The following is a 20,558-nucleotide window of genomic DNA, read 5'->3' as shown; positions in this document are numbered from 1 at the left end:
ACGCCAAAAGTTAAATACAAAGAAGGAATCTTAAAAACAGCAAAAGCAGTTAGTTACCTACAATGGAGCACCCATAAGACTGGCAGCTGATTTCTCAAAAGAAACTTTGCAGGACAGAAGGGCTTGGCACAAAATATTCATCGTGATGAAGACCCAGGATCTACAACCAAGATTACTTTACCCAGCAAAGCTATCATTTAGAGTTGAAGGACAGATAAAGAGCTTCCCAAACGAAAAAATAAGCTAAAGGAATTTATTAACACCAAGCCAGTATTACAGGAAATGTTGGAGAGACTTCTTTAAGAAGAAAAAACATGTATGAAAAATCATGAATAAAAAATGGTAATAACTACATATCCACCAATGACTACCTTAAATGGAAAAGAATTAAGTGCTCCTACCAAATAATAGAGTGGCTGAATGGATAAGAAAACAAGACCTCCACATATGCTGCTTACAAGAGACTCACTTCAGATTAAAAAACACACACAAACTAAAAGGAAGGGGATGGAAAAAGATATTGCCTTGATGGACTTAGAGGGTATTGAATTAAATGAAGTAAGTCAGGAAAAGACAAATATCATGTTATTTCACATGTGTGGGGAGTCTAAAGAACAAAATAAACAATGATAACAACAAAAATGGAAACAAACTCATAGCTACAGAGAATATTTTGAGGGCTACTAGACAGGAGGGGGTTTGGGAAGATGGTGAAAAAGAGAGAAGGGATTAAGAAATACAAATGGATAGTTACAAAATAGTCATGGAGATATAAAGTGTAGCATAAGGAAAAAAGTCAACAATGTTGTAAAAAACATGTAAGGGGGAAGAGGGGTACTAGATTTAGTGGGGTGATCACTTGAGCTCTAATCACTATGCTGTACAACTGAAACTAATATATTATTGTATGCCAACTATAATTGAAAAAAAAACTCATCAAATTGTATAATATAAATATGAGCAACTAATTGTCTAGTATATTTCAATAAAGCTGGGAAAAAAGAAAAAAGGGTTAAAATGATAACTTTTATGTGTAATAAGATATATACAATTTGTATTTGCCTCTGGTCCTGACACAAGCTCCTAAATCCCTTGGAATTTCCTGAGTGATAAAAGTATTTTTTGTTCTAATGAGCTGACTCTTGGCAGGTCCCTAGATAACTTCAGGATGGGACTGGTTGCCGGAAAGACCAAACCTTCATTTGGTCTTGGAACTTTCAGCTCCACCCTATAATCTCTATGGAGGGGGAGGGCTTGGAGTTTGAGTTCATTCACCAATGGACAATGACTTAATCAATCATGCCTACAAAATGAAACCTCCATTAAAAACTCTAAACATCAGGGTTCAGAGAGCACCCGGGTTGGTGAATGCATGGAAGCCCTGGGAGGTGGTGTACCCAGAGAGAGTGTGGAAGCCCTTGCCCCATACTTTGCCTTGTGCATCTCTTCCATTTGACTCTTTTTGAGCTGTATTGTTTATAACAATCCAGTAGGAGAAAACAAAGTGCTTTCCTGAGTTCTGTGAGCTACTCTAGCAAATTACTGAACCTAAGGAGGGGATTGTGAAAGCTCCCAATACATAGCTGGTTTGTCAAAAGTACAGAAGGCCCAGGATTTGCAACTGACATTTGAATTAGAGGGGCAGCCTTATGGGACTGAGCCCTTAACCTCTGGGGTCTGTGCTACCTCTCAGTGTTGGTGTCAGAATTGGTTGGTGTCAGGTAAAAACACCACACATTTGGTATCAGATGTGTTGTGAGTTAAAACCACTTATTTTATGTTACATATATTATACCACTGTAAAAAGAACTAAAATGGTAAATTTTATGTTATGTTATATTTTACTACAGTAAAAACATACAAACATAAACAACCTTGACCTAAATTACATCTACATGTCAGGAGACAATTTTCCATGGGTCTCTCAGATTTCTGCATGCCTTGAGCAGAAACAAACTGCCCTTGTTCCAGACCATCTTTTCAAGGATGTTGCATAGCAAATAGCCTTGGAGGATAGTGATAGTGTCTCCTTCTGGAGCAAAAGGTAGATTTGTTGATTGTCTAGTCTAACAAAGGCAATGTCTTGCTCCAAGGCAAAGGTCAGGCAGGTTTACTGCCCATTATAAAAGATTCCAGTTGCCCAACGTCCAGGTTCCCTTCTCATAATTCAATCCATTGCATATGCAGGTATTATTTGGCCTTCTCTGCATTGCCACATGGGAATTAGGTCTTAAGGAACCAATGCTAATACTGATATTCTTCCTGCTACTATTGCTGTGAGGAACAAAATTCTTTGTCTCTCTAACTAGGAGTCTTATGTCTTCAGCCAGCATCCATGAACAGGCTAACTTGCAAGTGTGGTAAAATCACAGACCCTTCACAGTTCTTGATGCTGCTTGTGTCAGAATCTCAGGCAGAGGATGTAGGAAATTTGTGTTTTTGACAATTCAGCATCATAGTCAGCCAACACAGATTTGGGGGAATTTTGCTCTCTAGACCTAACACCTCGGAAAAGTTGGTTTCCCTAAGGAGCTGGCACTTTCCTGCTCTTGCTTCTCCCTTTTTGTTTCCGCTGCCAGGAAGCTCACGGTTGAGTGTCCATGCTCTCCCACCTTAAGGTCAAAGTTAGTCTCAACCTTCTATATAACTCGTATGTTCCTGCTCCTGTATTATTTTAAATTAAGATGTAATTCACCTACTGTAGAATTCACTCTTTCAAAGTGTACAATTCAGTGGGTTTTAGTATATTCACAAGACTATACGACCATCACCACTAATTTCAGAACATTTTCACCACCACAAAGAAGCCCTGTACCCATCAGCAGTTACTCCTCATTCTTTTCTCCTTTTCTCCTGTAGAAACTACTTATCTACTTTCTGTATTTGTGGATTTGCCTATTTTGGAAATTTTATATAAATGGAATTATATGTGCCACTTTGTTTCTGGCTTATTTCACTAAGTGTAATGTTTTCTAGGTTTATCCACGTTGTAACATGGATCAGAATTTCATTTTATGGCTGAATAATATTCCATTGTATGAATATGCCACATTTTTGTTATCTAGTCATCAAGCTATGGATATTTGAGTTGTTTCCATTTTGGGGCTATTATGAATAACACTGCTATGAACATTTGTGTACAAGTTTTTGTGTGGATGTATGTTTTCAATTCTGAGGGGTATATGCTGGATCATGTGGTAGCTCTATATTTAATTTCCTGAGGAACTGAAAAACTGTTTTCCAAAGTGGTTGCACTATTTTACATTCCCACCAGCAATGTGTGAGAGTTCCAATTTCTCCGCAGCCTTGTCAATACTTGTTATTGTCTGTCTTTTTCATTACAGCCATCCTAAATGGGTATAAAGTGATATCATTTATAATTTTGATTTGCATTTTCCTAATTGTTCCTTTTTTTTTTTTTGGTTGTCATTTATATTTTCCCACTTAATTTTATGTATTTCTGATCTGAGGCCTGAAATCTTTTATGGAACAAGTATCCCATGGAGTAGGGGAGTCATTGGCCCAGACAGTCCTGGTTTTGAATCTTCTCTCTACTTCAATTAGCTGTATGACTTAGAGCAAGTTATGTATCGCTCTGAGTCTCAGTTTTCCTGCTTATTAAACATGAGTTACAGTATTAACCTTTCACGGTCGTTGCTGTTATTGTAAAGATAAATCCATAGTGTGGGCCTGGCACAAAATAGGTTCTCAGTGAATCTCACTAATGATTCTGGAAGTCTGACAGAGAGTTTTCCGGCTTGGTCAGGAGACTTAAGCTGGGAACTGTTTAGATTTTAATCTATTATCCACTTTATTCAAGCAAATTTTTACAACAAGGCATTTCAAGCTGCCTCAAACATCAGCCTCTCTGTGCTTCTATTTCCCCTTTGTGACATGAAAAACGAGTCTGTGCACCATAATGTCAAGTGTTGGTGAGTCTATAGGGTTTGTTTTAATATCTTACAAGTTTTGTCTCTTTCCTCAACCATCAGTCTAGCTGCTGCCTAAAGGAATATCTCCTTCCTCAGATGAAGGGCTCTCCAAGATTAGGGGAGAAGTGAACTAAAACTTCCTAAGAGCCTACAAGTAATTTTATGTGCCTTTTCTTATTTTATCCTCTTCATGAGCTTGTTAGGTATCCTCTTCATGAGCTCCTATTATCCTATTTTATAAATGGGGAAATTGAAGTTTCAAGAAGTTAAATAACTTGTCTGAGATCGCACAGCCAGCAAATGCTGGCACTTGGATTCAAACCCAGCTCTGGTTTCAACATCTGATTTCTTTTCTTTGTGCAGTGTGTTCTCTCCACTGCATCCCCAACAGAAGGCACTCAGGGAACTTCAGGCTGACCTGAATGGCTAGTTCTCATCTCACTGGAATGACAGAGACAGTGTCATCCTTCACTCTGGCTGAGATCTGACTCCTAGAGGTCAGCTCTCTCCTGGGGCTACAGGACAGCCCTAACTCTGTCCCAGGCCATGAAAACAAGCTCTGCATTTTGAGTCAGGATGCCAGGCTCTGCTCCAACTACTACAGACTTAGCCCACCCAGCCCATGAGTTCACTAAGCAGAGGGCTGGATCAACTTATCCCTGGGTCCCTAGGCAATCTCCACAGACCCATGACTGCATCTGGAGCAGGTGTGTCCTATCATGGGAGCTGTTAATGACAGAGATGGCCTTGGGTCAGGGGGAACAAGAAGACACCTCCACATGCTCAGGCCAGGGCACTGGTCCTTACTAGACATGCCGATTGTCAGAGGAAGAGTCAGAGCTGGGCCAGCAGATCCCCATCCTAGACTGAAATAGAAACCCATTTCAGAGAAAAATGCGGAAATGGCCCCAAGACAGGAGGGGTGGGGGCGAAGTGTCACTGGGGAGGACCCTGTAGACACAGCTTCCTGAGAGTCTTGACTGGCCTGCAATGGGCACTTGTTGCCAGGCTCTGCCCACTCACCCCTCCTCTAAAGGGGACGAATTAGAATCCTAGGTCCCGCACCAGACAAGATGCTTTAACTTCTCTGACCTCAGCCTCTTCAATTGCAAAATGGGGATAACAATAATCTTGGCTTTATTTGCTTTTATATGAAGCACTGAGAACATAGTAGGTGCTTAATAAATGATAGCCATCATTAATATCACTTAACCTTCTCTTTTAGCTCACTACTGACCTTGTGATTTGTTCATTTGTTCTTTCGTTCATTTATTCATTCAGCTAATCAGCTAGCACATGCCTAACAGGTAGGCCACAACAGTTAAGAAAAAAGTTTTTGGAGTTAAATAGGAGATAAAACCCCAGCACTGCCACCAGTTGGCTAGGTAACTCTGGGATAGCCGTTTCCACTCACTGAGCCATCATTTCCCTGCTTGTACTTGAGAATAATAAGAGCATCTCGGTGGGGGTGCTAGGATGTTGCAAAGTCAATGGGACATTGATGTGAGAGCAGCCAGTGAAGAGCCTTGGAGGGAAAAGCGGGTGGCAGGTGAGCTGCACAGAGGAGCCAGGCAAGCTGCCAGCCCTGCAGACTGGGTCATGCTGGGAGGGCCGGGAAGCCAGAACTCCAGGGACAGCCTCAGGATGGGGTGAGGGAGAGAGGGAAAGGAGAGAGGGCAGGCTCAGAGACAATAAATAAATTTCTGGACTATGACCTGCTCCCTTTCTGGTAAACTAAGAAACAGTGAGGGAACACAAGAAAAATTGTGAGAAGTTTAGAGGAGAAAGACCCAGCCAAACAAGGAGCCTTGGGCAGCTTGGAATTATTCTATCCCATCAAGTCAAGGGAATGTGCATACTCACACACATTGCACACACATGCACACACACTCACAAGCTGCACATTCTCACTCTTGCATACACACCCAAGGGCTTGCACACACATGCAGATGCACCATTAGAGGCACAGCACTTTATATTTTGCAAAGAGTTTTCTCATTTATCACCTCATTGAATACCAAGGGGTGGAGAGACTGGCCCTGAATTGGCTTAGATCCCATTCTAGAACTGGCAAGAGATGTGAATCCCAGATATCAAGAGGCCAGAGCCCGTCCCATGGGCTGTGCTACCTCCATTTTCTTCTCCTGTGGCGGTGTCGGCAGGAGTTGAAAGACAGTGGAAACCCCAGAAAACTTTCACCTCATCTCCTTCAGATACACTAGTTCACTCTGCTTTGTTCCCCTTTAAAAAGTCACATCTGGACTCAGGGACACACTTTCCCCACCAGTCACATGTGGTCAGCTCCAGGTTGTCTTGAGATGTAGCTGGGATGGCAGAGGCCAGAGCTTCCCAAGGCCTCCTCTGTGGACTCTCATCCAGTCTTCTAAGCTTTCTAGCCTCTCCCAACACAAACTCCTCCCCGAGGGACCCTGACCAGGACACAACACTTAGTTTTCAAATACTCAGAGGGAGATCACTGCTACCCCCACTTTATAGAGTAAGAAATTGAGGCCCAGAGAGGAAAAGTATCCTGTGCCACTTAGGACGCAAAACCAGGCTGATAGGGCTCCCAGGCCTGTCTCCACTATTCCACTCGTCCCTGTGGCCCAGCCCAGCACCCGCGTCTCCACCTCCTCTCCCCTTCATGCTGCGCAGACTACAGGCTCCAGGCACAACCAGGCAGAGGAAGGGAGGAGGACCCCTCCCACCCCCCGCCACCTCAAGTCTGCTCCCAATCCCACTCCCACTCCAGTCTACAATGAGCCATAGGGGCTGCAAGTGGACTGAATAGGGACCTCTGAGCTGAGGCAGGGACTCAGGCATTCTCCCAGCACTGACCCAGAACACTCACCCAGGAGTTAGTGAGCGCCGAGTTTGTCTGTGACGTGCTGGAGCAAATTCGGACTCCCAAAGCAGACCCTACTGCTAGCTAGTTCCTGTGCCACAAACTGTCACATGCCCGTTTCACAGAAGTCCCAGAAGGCCTCAGATGAGGAAACTGAGAAATCCAAGGAGGGGAAGTAACTTGCCACAGCACAGAGATGGCAAGCAGCAGGGCTGGGACTCGAATCCCAAGAACATTCCAGCTCAAGTCCCTAACACCAAGGCTGACTCAGCCCCTACCCAGATGTGAGCAGCCACTTCACCCTAAGTGTGCTCACCCGCAGAGTGGGTATCAGCCCTGAGGATCGAGTGAGATGACATTTAAGGACCAGGGCTTGGTACTTATCAGGTGACCATTTTTCTCCTCCTTTCCACCCCACCCCTCAGCCTGCTCTTGGCCTTTCTCAAGTCTGGAAAGAGGCTTGGTCCTGCTCTTTGCTGCCTCGAGGGAGAATTAACCTGATTTTCTCAGCAGTGCCTGGAAGTCCTTTAAGAGAGGCTGAGATCCTGAGATTGATGGCTCTATTGTCTTCGGCTCTAACTCCATGAGTCCAGACGCCATCCCTCCCCTTGGGGACTAAGGATGGCTCCTCAGATCAAGAGTAGTTCGGTGGGCAGGGAGACTGGGCCTGGACACCATCCCCTTCCCCAGCTTCAGCCCATCCTTGAACTTGGGCTTGATGGGGAGAAGTTTGCCAGGGTAGATCTGCCTCAGGCCAATGGTAGACCTGGGCATCCTCTCCCATTCATAAAATAAGTCCTCCCTCCCTCTCCTTTTTCACAGGTACTCATTGGGCACCCACTCTGTGTAGGTAATGTTCAAGGCACTTGAGAGCATAAAACAAAGTCTTTGCCCTTGTAGCGCCTACATTCTAATAGTGGAGACTCATTTATTTTAGTTAATGAGTAAATATATAGCAAGTCAAGTAGTGATAAGAGCTATAGAGAAACATAAGGGAGGGTAAGGGGCAGAGAGACAGTGGGCTGAAATCTCAGACAGGGTGAACAGGTACCTTGGGGATTTTCTGGGTCCCCTCCCCACAACACTATCTCCTGCCTAGCCTGGAGGAGACCCCAGGCCCTGAGCCCCTCCTCCGTGTTAGGCCTTGCCTTGATAGAGCTCAGCAGCAGGCCAGGGGCTTCCTGGATATAGGCTGCAGCTCAGAACCACCAAGGGTTCAGCATGGAGCTCCCTGATCTTGCTTTCTGCTCGCAGCCTTGCAGAATCCCCCTATGCAGGTTCAGAGAGGAAGCACATGCTCTAATCAACCCCAATATTCCATTGTAGAGAGGACCTAGGGACCAGAGAGTAGTAAGGGCTTGCCTGGATCACACAGCAAGGAAAAGGTCTCCTTGTTCCCCCTCCTGTTCTACCCTGTGGCATGTCCACAAGGGTGGACTAAGGGCTGAGCTGCACAGCAGAGCTTTGGCCTGTTATGGGGCTGCCTGTGCCCTCAGCCAGCTCCTGGTAAATGAGTGTGAGATGCTCCTCTATGGGGCTCACCTGGTGGTCCCAGCCTGACCCACCCTTCCAGCTCTCATTCTCTAAGCCCCAACGGTCCCTAACCTTTTTGGCACCAGGGACCAGTACTCTTGAGGATCTAATGCCTGATGATCTGAGGTGGAGCTGAGGCGGTGATGCGAGCACTGGGGAGCAGCTGCAAGTACAGATGAAGCTTCGCTCACTCACCTGCCGCTCACCTCCTGCTGTGCAACCCAGTTCCTAACAGGCCACAGACAGGTACTGGTCCACAACCTGGGGATTGGGGACACCTATCCTAGAAAACTAAAACTATTTCCCCCAAGCCCAAGCTCAGGAGACTTGAGTTTTGGTCAACTATGCCTCATCTTGCTGTGTGACCTTAGGCAGGCCCATCCCTCTCTGAGCCTTGGTTCTCTCGTCTGTAAAATGGAGGAAATGAAGGTACCTATATCTCCAGGCTGTCATGAAGAATGAGCAAGACACTGGCAAGAAGGCAGTTTGCAATATTTAGGAGCTACCCAGGTGATGGGGATTCAACATCCCCGCCCATCCGAAAACCAGCCTCTTCACACTTTCAGGGCCCTGAGGCAGCTCCCAGAGAAAGCTCTTGACCCTTGGCCAGGAATAAGTGAAAATTCCACAGAACGAGTTCTTCAGAAAAGACAAAGCCACGTCTGCTCCCAACCAGCTGGCAGGCAGCTGACAGAAAGGGCCCCTCCTCTGTCCTTGTGGTGAGAAGGTGAGGAGGGAGATATGGGAAGGGACAAGGTTGGAAGACCTGGGGAAACTTATTTCAGGAGAGGGAGAAGGCACAGACCTGCGGTGACTGTGAGGGTCACTCATTCTTCACCCCAGGCCCTCAGTCTGGGAGAAGACTTAATTACTTGCATGTCAGGTACATGCATGTCTGCATGGGGGGTGTCAGCCATGTGTAGATCTGACCTGGCAGGTGCACGTGTACTCACACATGTTTGGAATTGTACCAACGTGTGTATGGTACATGTGTGTATCTGTGCGAGTGGCCCCGGAGTCTGTATGTTTGTTTGCACGTGCATTTGGCTGTGCCTGTGCCTCTGCCTGTGGTGCCTCCATATGCACATGCATGCCTATTTCTGGGGGCCCGCAAAACTCCAGTCCTTGCCAAAATCCCAGTCTGGCCCAGATGCCATGGAAGTGTTGTGGGGTTCTTGATTTTCCTCAGGAACTAAAGCAGCTAGACAAGAGGAGGAGGAAGGCTTGAGGATTAACTATGGTTCAGGCCCTTCGAGCTCAGCCCTGGGTATAGGCACTGGGGTAGGGGGATAAGAGGTCGGGGTGGGTGTGTGCCCAAAGCCAAAGCCCTGCCTCCAGGGGTCCTAAGACCCACTGCTACCTGTGAACACCAACGCCTCCACAGTTATCCTTCTGCCCTTAGTCACCAGCAGGAACTCCTCAGCCTCTTACAATAGTCAAACACTTTACAGTTTACACCCTACATGTGCTTGTTGCATGATGTTCACCAATCTTATGCCAGGCCGACGTTAGAACCCAGCCTCTGTAGGCCCCAATCACAAGCTGCCACTGCTAGCTGGGTTTCAGGGTAGCCCCTCCAGGCTCTGGACTGAGCCCACAGTGTAGCACAGACCACTGCCCGGTAGGCCTCACCTCTTGCTGAATCTTGGTTTCCCCAGCTGCAGATTGGAGCTATTCCTGTCCACGTGAGTCGAGGGCTGAGAAGGGTCTCTATGAGCCACTGGCTGGTAGGAACGGTCTCACCCATATCTGGGCACCCAAGGCCACTGCCCATTAGCTGCTTCCAGGAACCAGGAGGGAAACACTACCCTCAGCCCTCTGTCTGAAACAGGAGTCCATGTGTCCCATTCTGAGGGAAGAGACTTGGTACCTCTGGGATTCAAATCAAATCCTGAAGGGAGCTGCCCCTACTTTAGGCTTGCAGGCAGGCTGCTTGGTGGTCCCTCAGACAGAAGGAGTCTGGTTCCTCTTGCTGTGCCTTGGTTTTCCTTCTCTGTAACCTGGATACCTTGTTCTGTCCAGAGTCTGGGGTCTGCTGTTTCTCATCACGAGGAAGCACAGAGAGCCCACAGAGACCTGGCAGAGGAGGAAAGAGCACGTGCCCGTGGGTGCAATCCTGCACTGGTGTGTGTACAGCACACCTAGACCCCGACACAGATCCATATAACCCACACAGGTCCACAGACGTGCATATGTCCAGGCACCTGCCACATCCAGAAGCACACCATTCCCATCATGCATATGTGCACCCGCATAAGTGTGCACCCACATGTGGCGCAGCATGAGTAGGGCTCTTGTGCAGCTCGGCAGCAGATTTCACGCAAAGAACTTTCAAAACCAGGAAAGAGATGGAGCGGAAGAGCTGAGTCCTCGAATGCCCAGTCCCTTCTTCAGCTTCCTCCAAAGGGTTACCAAGGTCACAGATGGTTTGTCTAGCTTATCCTCTCCAGCCATCCTACACAAGACCTACCCAGAATGCTCAAAGAAAACAGGTAAAGGTCCTTTCGGAAGTGTGGTCCCTGACCTGCCTGGCCAGCCACCAGCCCTGTTTGTCACCAGCTTAAAAGTGAGGCTTCAGGCTAATTAATCACTCTGGATTTGGAAGCTCAAAAGGTAGAATGTGGGAAAGTGGAGTATTAGAGGAGACAGGGCCATTCCTAGGCAGAGGGAGCACAGCCACCTCCTCAGAGTCCTTACTTCACTAGATTTTTGGTTCATTCACTCATTTACTCCGATGAGCTATTTAGAGTGCTGGTGACCTACTGGTGAAGAAAAGCATCCTTGTCTCAGACACTCAGCTCAGAGTCCAGCCTCCTCAGAGCTTCAGGATGGAGGGTGGGAGCACCAGTCCCGGGCCCTTCCATTCCCCTCTGGATCCCTGCAATGGATCCCAGCCACAGTCTGACCTGTCTTCACAGTACACTCTAAAGTGTAAACCCTGCTCAGGAACACTGGCATTTTCTGAGAGTGTGTCAGGAATGCTTTCTGAGGTCCCACCTCGACCGACTGCCTCAGACCCCAGGGATTCATGTGCACACTGGTACAGAACATTCCAAATAGAGCCAGCCCCTCCTCCTGCCAGCTCTCCCAGGATGGCTAAGACACATTTGGATAATAACCAGCAAACACACAGTGCTTACCACAGTGCTTATATTATCTCATTTAATCCTCACGCGCTCTTGTAAGGTAGATACCATCATTATCCCCGTATTACAGATAGGAACATGAGGCACACTGAGTGGTTAAGTAACTTGCCCAAGCTTCTCACAGCTAGTAGTAGCAGAGTCAGGATTTGAACCCAATGCTTTGAACCAATACACTGCTCGGTCAGCAGCGGTGTCTCCATGTCTGAGTAGGGGTCAGTGTGGTGGGAGAGGAAATAAAGAAAAGTAAAAAACCCAAGGAGCTAGTGGCCTTCCTCATGAGAATCTAGGAAATACCAGATTTTACTTATTGATTGCTTTAGAATTTACAACTCCATCCATAAAGGAACTGAGACAATAGCTATATATACTACAGGTCCTTCTAGAGGCGGGACAGAAAAAACAGTAGCAGAAACCTGAACTCAGACGGCTACTGAGTTTCCTGGCAGTGGAAGTAAAAAGGAGTGAAGAATGGGGCTGCAGGTGGGAGACCATGAGGATCCCAGAGCTGGGCCAAAGTCACAGGGATGGATATGCGGGGGCCAGTGAAAAGATGTTTGGGAGGAAAGTTCAATGGGGCTTGACAACTCCATGAGGGAAAAGAGGAAGAAGGAGAAATGGAGGGAGAAACCCCTCCCTCCTGCCCCGGTGGTTGGAGGATAGAGAGCACCCAGATAAGGACTGGGCGCAGTGCCTCACAGTAGGTGCCTGGTAAATGTGTACCACCTGCCCCTCTCTTTATTCATGCCAACACCTGCTTGGACATGAGCCACCCTCATCCTCACCCTGCCTCACACAGCCTGGGAGCTCGGGACTCTTCTGGCTTCCACTCTTCCACCAACCTCTTGGGGGTTCCTGCTTACCACAGCAGCCCCTGAAGCTACAGTTCCTTCCTTCAATCATCAGCTCAAGGGCTAGGTGGGGGGTGATCATGGGGAAATAATCATGGAGAGCATTGTGAATCCACGAGTCTGTTACCCAGGGCTCAGGGCAGGGCTGGCAGTGGAAATGCTACAGGGCAAAGGGTGACATCTAGGAAGTTCCACCCTCCACCCAATCTCTTAAACTCTCCACCAATCCTGTGTTCTTCTGGAGGACAAGCACTCCCCCAACCCCACCCCATGCCGCCAATTCATTTAGTTCTGAGGTCAATTTCTCACATGTGGGCTGAGGCTGGGAGGGGAAGAGGGGAAAGGAGAGATTACAATCATGGTGCCCTATGCTATGTTTCCACATCTCTTCATCTGATCATTCATTTTGCATTCACTCTTCGTTCATTCGACTATTGCTTACAGACTGGCCCAAGGACCAGGCATTCCACAACAGTGCTGATGTCCTCGGTGGTAGGAAAGAGAAGTCAGGGAATTTTAGTCCTGTATGCCAGTTTGCCAGATGAGTAAAGTGAGGCGAGATGGTGACTTGTCCGAAGTCACACAGCTGAAACTGGGATTGGCCATCAGCTCTCCACTCCCCAGTCCATGCTAAGTTCTAACACGGCTGTGCATTTATAGTGCTGCTTGTGCTAATACCTTAGGTGTTCGGAGAGTCTCTCAGAATGAGGTTTGCTTTTGAGGTTTCCTCAGCCCCATTTCTTTTTGTCTCCCTTCTTTCTCTCCATATCCCCTCCAGAAACCAAGTGATCCCACAATTCCCTTATCCTGAGGGGACCAAGGACAATCTGGATCCTAACCTTTCCCACTCCTGTGCCACCCTCCCCTGAGAACCATGAGCTGCTCTGAGCACCTACACTGCCCAGATGAGGAGGGGCCTCTGGGTTCACTGCCATCCATCCCAGGGAACGTGTGGCCATTTTACCAGGAAACTTCTCTCACCCCAGAGGAACGACAATGGCTGTGGCTGGCTGTGGAGGGACCTTTCCTGGGGCTTCTCAAATAATTCTGCAGAAGTGACCTCTAGTAAACCTTCCCTGGTAGTTTATAAGCTTGAAAGTGTTGGACTGCTAAAGCTGGGGCCAGAATCCTTGAACATTTAAACTGGAATCAGGGAATGCTAGAGCTGGAGTATAGAAAGTTAGAGTTTGGGTTACAGATTTTTAGAATGTTTGAATTGAGATTATAGACTCTTAGGAGAAGGGATGTAGAAAAATAAACAATTATAGTTGGAATTGTGGATTTAAGGAAATCGGGACCAGAAGTGACGTCAACATCACTCTGTCCCACCTCCCTGATAGCTGACAAGAGAGAGCTGGCCTTGTCACCCTGCCACTTGGGGCTAGGCCAGGCCTCCTGCTGCTGCCCAGCAGGGCTCTGTCCTCCAGATCTCCTGGAGCAGCTCTCAGGGCCTCTGGGCCAAAGCACTCCTTGCCTGGGGACAGGGGTCTGCCTCTGCCCTGGACTGAGCCTCGCCACCAGCTCATCATAGCACCCTGCCACCACAGTGGATATATTTAGGTTCCCTCCCTAAATATGTTCCCACAGCTCTCGACACTGCCTTTTATGTCTCCTCATCCTCCGAGGCTTCTGGGCACCTTCTCTAAACTGACTCGATGACGTCATCAGGAACAAGGGCTCTTGCTCCACCAACGCAAATGTTTTCCCCCCAAAACGAAGTTCAGTCTGAGGGGTCTCCTGGTCCACTTCAGCCTGGCTCAGACCCATCTGTCCTAATTCTGACCTCACAGCCTCCCTCCGGCTCCCAGAGCCTGCCTTGGTTGGGGGACCAAACATCCCTGATCCTGCTCCTCTTGACGTTCCTGATTTCAGGCAGAAGGCACCCCTGCCCCTGCCCCTGCCAGTCTCCACACACACACACACACACACACACACACACTCAAGGGCACAGACCAGCATTTTTATGTTCCTCTGGTGTTTGTCAGGAGAGAGAGGCTTCCACCCAAGCCCCACGGCTGCCCCTGCACTTCTCGCCCAGCCTCTCTCCCACACTCCATCCAGGCCTTGTCAGAGACTTGGCATCTTCCCATTTTAGACTGCATCTTCCCAGAAGTCAGATAGTCATTGAGAGTTCAACAGTGATAAGGCCCGGGACAGGAATGGCTCCCCCAGACTACTTAAATGGAGGGCTCTCAGATTTCTACCTGCCTAGCTCATGGGAAATCATTGGTTCTTTGGGAACCGAGGGTTCCTGAGTGGTCAAGGACACACTCCTATGAGGGGCTCCATCATTATCATCATGGTTTTATTGCCAGGACCATAGTTTTACAGCAGCCATAAAGAGTTTTTATGTGCTAGAGACTATGCCAAGCACTTTATATCCAGGACCTCAGTCCTTATAATAAGCCCTACAAGGCAAACACTAATTAACGTCTCCATTTTATAAAGGGAGAAACTCATGCGCAGAGAGATTTTGCCCAAAGTCCTCCATGTAGAGAGCTGAGATTTAAACTAAGCCTGGATACCACAACCACCTTGACAGTCCCAGGTGGTCATCTGCTATGGGAATCTCCCCTTCCCTGTGGTCCCCTGGGATCTGGCAGCCTCTTCCTGCCTGGCCAGTGGAGCAAAGGTGAGAACCTCATAGATGGCCGGGGCTCCTTCCCAGAAGCCAGTTCCCCTGTTCCTGCACTGTAAATGACTCAGACTGACCCCACCACAGTCCTCATGCAAGACACACTCCCATAGCACTGTGACCCCTTCCTTCATGCACAGCACACATGGCCTTACACAGCTCCAGCTTCCCACCACACACTGTGCTGCATACACGCACACAGTAAAACCACTTACCAGTGACACTGCCACACTCCCTCATCAGGTCTAGGTCCTGTCATCCCAGCTGGGAGCACAGACAGAAGAACCCTCCTCTACAGGTGGCACAGGCTCCCACTGCAGGATGAACCCAGCTCATTACCAAGCCTTGACTCAACTACTGGATGGTAACTTACCAGAACAATATTTTTATATTAAAACAAATGCAGGAATATTACAGAGAGTAATGCAAAATCCACATGAATTTTGAAGAATAAAATATGAGACTTCAAAAAAGCCGTGTGTGTGCGCGTGTGCGCATGTGAGCGAGCGAGCATGGGACTATTTGCACTTCCTCTACCCAGATCTGGGGTGAGTTTTCACTCTACCAAGCTCTTAGGGGTGCTGGATGGAAAAGTCAGAGCCATCCTGGGGTCGTGGAAGATGTTCCGTCAGTGGTAACAGCTGCACAAGTGCTTCTCCCCTCCATTACCTGGCTCAGCACACTGCTCAGGGCCATGGATGTTCCACATACAGAACACACATCTCACAACTTGCACAACACACATGTATACACCAACGTGCCAGGGCTCCCAACAGGCAGCGTGCTCACACCATGAACACACACATGGAACCCCTGGGCTACCTGGGCATAGTCACCCAGTGCTATAGATAGTACCACACACACTTTTTGCATGGTGACACACGCCACAATCCATTGGTTACACTGGGCACACCACGGACACACCACACACTAACTGCATACAACCCAGTGCACACACATTGCCCACATTAACCTCTTACACACTGTCCACATCACACAACACAGACTCACCCCCGGGGGCAGCAACACAAGCCTGGAGTGGGCAGATGTACCTCGTACCGCCATGTCCCTCACCTACTGACCCTCATTCCCCTTGCCCCACCTAGCGCTTACCTGGGTCGTCTGGCTATGAGCCTGGGACGTCACTTGCTCCGGTGCTGGGAGGCGAACCTACAAACTGAGGGGCAACATAGGCGGCTGCTGCAGCTTTGGCTACAAGCATCCCCCACATCCAGCGCCGCGCGCTGTGAGAGCAAAGGGGCGGGGAGGGGGTGTGGCCGGGAGGCCTCCTCAACCCACGTGAGAGTTTGGCGCAGGCAGGACTCGGCTGGGCTGCCCGCCCCTGGGGAAACAGGCGTCAGGGACAGCGCTCTGGGCTGGGACCTGTGACCCCTGGACTCCAGCCTAGGGTCCCTGGCGATTCCTACCCTTCCCTGTCCTCGGTTTCCCTGTTTGTATTGAGGGTGGTGGCTTAAGTGGCGGTTCCTCAGGTCTTTTCCCGGCTCTGACATTCTACAGTTCTAGGATGGTGGTAGAGAGGGAGGGTTAATAATACTGTTATTTCTTGAACACCTACTATGTGCCAGGCATTGTGCTTGGTGTTTTAAAACATTGAATCGCTAAAGCAATTCCAGAGGTGTTCTTAATCCCATTTTACAGGCGGGGAAATTGAGATATAGAGAGATTAAAGTGACTTGTCCATGGTCATACAGCTAGTAAATGGCAGACTGAGATCTGAACGCAGGCAGTTTGACTCCAGAGTCCAAGTACCCCTACAGCATGTGGTGGTGGCACTTTCCATACCATATACTACTCCCTGATCCTCATAACAATCCCAGGAGCTTGGTGTTACAAATCCATTTTACAGATTAAGAAACTGGGGTTCAGGGAGATTATTTTACCCCAGGTCACCTAGTTAGTGGGACAGCTAAAGATGGGGGTGGCGTGGGAGTGATGCCGAAGATGGTGAGTATCAGGATAGTGTGATGGGACAGTACCTGGCACATAGCTGGCATTGATGCCAACATTCTCCCTCATCCCTGAAACCTTCCCTGACCTGTAGCCCTCAGACGAGCTGGCCTTTCCTTTTGGCTACCATCACAGCTTTTATTCAACTGTTAATTGAGTTACAACTATGTGCAAGGTTCTGTGCTAGGCACTGAGGATGCATGTGAACAAGAAGTCCAGATAGCACTGGTCTCATGGAATTTATAATCTGGTGGGGAACACAGCTGTTAAACAAATAGTCAAAAATAATTATACATAATTACACATTGCAGTAAGTGCTAAGAAGGAAAAGTGGAGGACTAAATAAATATCTGTCAATAAGAAAATGGAAAAATACATTTTTATTCAGGTATCCCTTGCTATTTGACCTCTTACTCTCCCAGTATTTGTTCTAATGATTTGCAAAAATTCTACTAGTAGAAAACTCGACATGAAGAATCTGTAGGTGCGTACCAGCATGAATCTGGGTACAAGGTACAAGGATGCGGACTGAGCTGCAGTCGTAACTCATCTCTTCTCTGGATAGGATAGGATCATGCCTCATACTTATGTCATTTAAACTTATTTGGTACATAATTGTTACTATCTTTCCCTGATTATTAAGCAAAAATGTCTTCTTTGAAAGTGGGAAAACCTGAGAAGAAAATAGATGAGCACGAAAGGCTCAGAAAAGCCCTTACATTAGAAGAAAATGTGGAAGTAATAAAGCTCATTGAAAGGGCTGGTTTTGTGAAAAAAATGTAAGCTTGGCCAGGCACACATCCTCCTCTATCACATCACGTACAGGAACTGCTCTATGTGTGAAAGAACAGAAAAAGCTCAATGAAGTAATCTGTGTTTTAAATACGTTAGAACTTTCTGCAGCGATGGAAATATTCTATATCTGCTGTCCAATACAATAGCCTCTAGACCCATGTGGCTACTGAGCATTTGAAATGTGTCTAGTGCAACTGAGGACCTGAATTTTTAACTTTTAATTAATATACATTTAAACTTAAATAGCCTCATGTGGCTAGTAGATACCATATTGGACTACATAGCTTTACATTGTGCAGAAATCCTTGGTTATTATTAATAGTTTTAAAGATTTTAATAATATTTGTGGGAAATAAGTTGAAGTTTTCGGATGAGCGGGGAACATATTATTTTCCCCAACTAAAATTCTATAATATGAGCTTTTATTATCCACACATTTGCTACTAGGAATGGTCTATGTTCTGATATAAGGGTTGGCTGTACATTTATATAGTGGACTACTATGCAACAGAGAAAAATGAATGAACCAGAGCAACACACAGCAACAAAACTAAATCTCACAAGCATTATTTGACTGGAAAAAGTATATAGAAGGATACATACAGTATAATACTATGAACAAAAAGTTTTAAAACATTCACAATAATACTAAACTCATGTAGAAAGCATATGAGGACATGAATGGGAATGACAAACAATGCAGAGGTCACCTCTGAGGGGAGGGAGGAGATGAGATTGCAGGGGACACACTGATAGCCCTTGTTTCTCTTTTGACTTTCCAACTCCCCTGCACGCTCTGCAAAGACAGAGGGTGAGCCGGGCTAACACAGATAGGAAGCACCTTTTCACAGAAGCCTTCTCTGTCTCCTTCCCCAGCTGACAAAACCCAGGGCCTCCTCTGGGCTCCCATGGCCCCAAGTGTTGGCCTCTGACACCTCATCACTCCAGCTTGATGTTGTCTCTCTTTACGTCTCTTCCTCAACAGCAGAGATGTTCTTACAGGGCAGGCACGGTGTCTACTGTTCACCAGCCCTATTTTCCCCACACTTGGCACAGCACTCTAAATATCTAACTAAATGAAGGCATGAATATAGGTTTCTTTGGGGATTTAGAGTTATTATTATCATTCATTTATTCTTTGATCCTTGCTATGTGCCCAGGCATGGTTGGGCCACTAGAGATACAAAGATGAAATATCCATGGCTAGTGCCCTTAAGAAGTATCTGGTGTGGAGAGAGGATAAACCAGGATGGGCTTTGGGATACAGAGACATGCACTGAGGCGTAGGAGCCCAGAGGGGTCCTGACCTAGAGGGATCCTGGCTCAGCCTGGGGGCAAGGGGCACAGAGAAGGTCAGAGTGCAAGTGTGTCTTAAGCTAAGTATTCAAGATCTAGAGTTCTGAGTAGAATTGGGGGATGGTGTTCCTGGGAGGGCGGCAGCATGCAAAGACCTGGAAGTGAGAGGGAACATGGTAGATTCTGGAAAACTTGTGAAGCTCAAGCCTACTGGAGAGTCCAGTGAAGAGAACAGTGGGACATGACAAGGCTGAAGAGGGTCAGGAACCAGGTTTTGCAGAGCCTTGAATAATAGGTTGGGAAGCTTGATTTATCCTAAAGGTGATGGGAGCTATGGAAGGGGTTAGACAGGGAAGGGACATAATCAGAGTTGTGTCTTAGATCACTTGTCATGGCTGCTGTCTGGAGGGCCAGAAGAGGAGGCAGGGACCAGTAATGAGGCTGGGTCAGTAGTCAGGCAAGTGGTGGCCAAGGCGTTGGGGATGAAGGAGGGGGATAAATGAGGAGCTGACTAAGAAGGTGGGTTGTGGGGCTTTTTAGGAAGTAGACTCAATAGGACTTAGGCAGATTGGATGTGAATGTGAGGGAGACAGAGAGGTATCTTGGTTTGGGTTCCCCTAGAAGCTGACCCTGAAAGAAGGATTCAGGTGCAAGTAGTTAATTTCTGAGATGATCCTAGGAAGCATCAGTAGGGGGCTGGGGAAGTGAGACAAGAAAAAGAAGTAAGGCTATTCAGGGTGGTCAATAGAGTATTACTAGGGGTCATCCCCATTGGGAACTTCTAAGAGATAGCACAAAGCATTTATCTACCAATTCCAGCCATCATTGGTTAAAGACTTGTTCCCAAACCTCTGGCACTTCTGGTCAAATGTGCTCCAAACATCTGAGAAAGGCCCTTGGCAGAGTCCCAGAACTCTCACTGAGAAACTATAGGGGTGTAAGGAATAGTGAGTGCTGATGGTAATGTTCAGGAACCTGCTCCAGCAGCAGCTGGAGGGGGAAAGGAACTTCAGTTACTTCTAATAGGCTGAGCCCAGGTTCTCCAAGATGGGTGGAGGAGGGGAATATGTGTTAGAGTTGGGCGAGTGGGGGTTTGGCTGTGGCCCTGACTGCCAGTGTTTTCCCCTCAGCCCTCAGCCTTTCTTGCCTGGTCAATCCACTGTCCCCAGGCCCTCTGGGGTATGCAGAGCCTCACCTGCGCTTCAGCCCCTAGAAATGCCTTTTCTGAATAGCATAGCCCAGTGGTTTGATCCCTGTGCCCATAGCAAGGCAGAGAAACTTGGCAGCTCTTTAATAAAATCAGATCTCATCACCCAGAGTTGGCAGTGGGTTGGAGATACAGATTTGGAACTTACTAGCTTAATGTTTAGTTCTCTAGGTCAGTGGTCCCCAACTTTTTGGCACCCAGGGACCGGTGCTCCTATGAGAATCTAATGCCTGATGATCTGAGGTGGAGCCGAGGTGGTGATGCTAGCACTGGGGAGCGGCTGCAAATACAGATGAAGCTTCCCTAGCTCACCCGCCACTCACCTCCTGCTGTGCAGCCCAGTTCTTAACAGG

The 20,558-nt window shown here is 47.6% G+C and overlaps 1 protein-coding gene across 14 annotated transcripts in view; it reads right to left on the bottom strand.

Annotated features, from left to right (window-relative positions):
- Positions 1-16,186, bottom strand: part of P2RY6 (pyrimidinergic receptor P2Y6) — a 39,776-nt gene extending 23,590 nt beyond the window's left edge. For 5 of the 14 annotated variants that reach the window (XM_039847997.1, XM_039847993.1, XM_039847989.1 and 2 more), the window contains exon 1: positions 16,053-16,177. The gene's annotated coding sequence lies outside the window, so the exon portion shown is untranslated. Of the gene's footprint in view, positions 1-6,783; positions 7,575-9,942; positions 10,149-10,180; positions 10,200-10,221; positions 10,387-16,052 lie in introns of those variants that run through there. The other 9 variants (XM_039847987.1, XM_039848000.1, XM_039847992.1 and 6 more) reach the window with 5 other exon arrangements.
- Positions 16,187-20,558: the final 4,372 nt, after the last annotated feature.

Source organism: Pteropus medius, unplaced genomic scaffold (genome assembly GCF_902729225.1).
Source record: "Pteropus medius unplaced genomic scaffold, Ma_sr-lr_union100, whole genome shotgun sequence".
NCBI classification, from domain to species: Eukaryota; Metazoa; Chordata; class Mammalia; order Chiroptera; family Pteropodidae; genus Pteropus; species Pteropus medius.
This window is presented reverse-complemented; position numbering and strand designations above follow the sequence as displayed.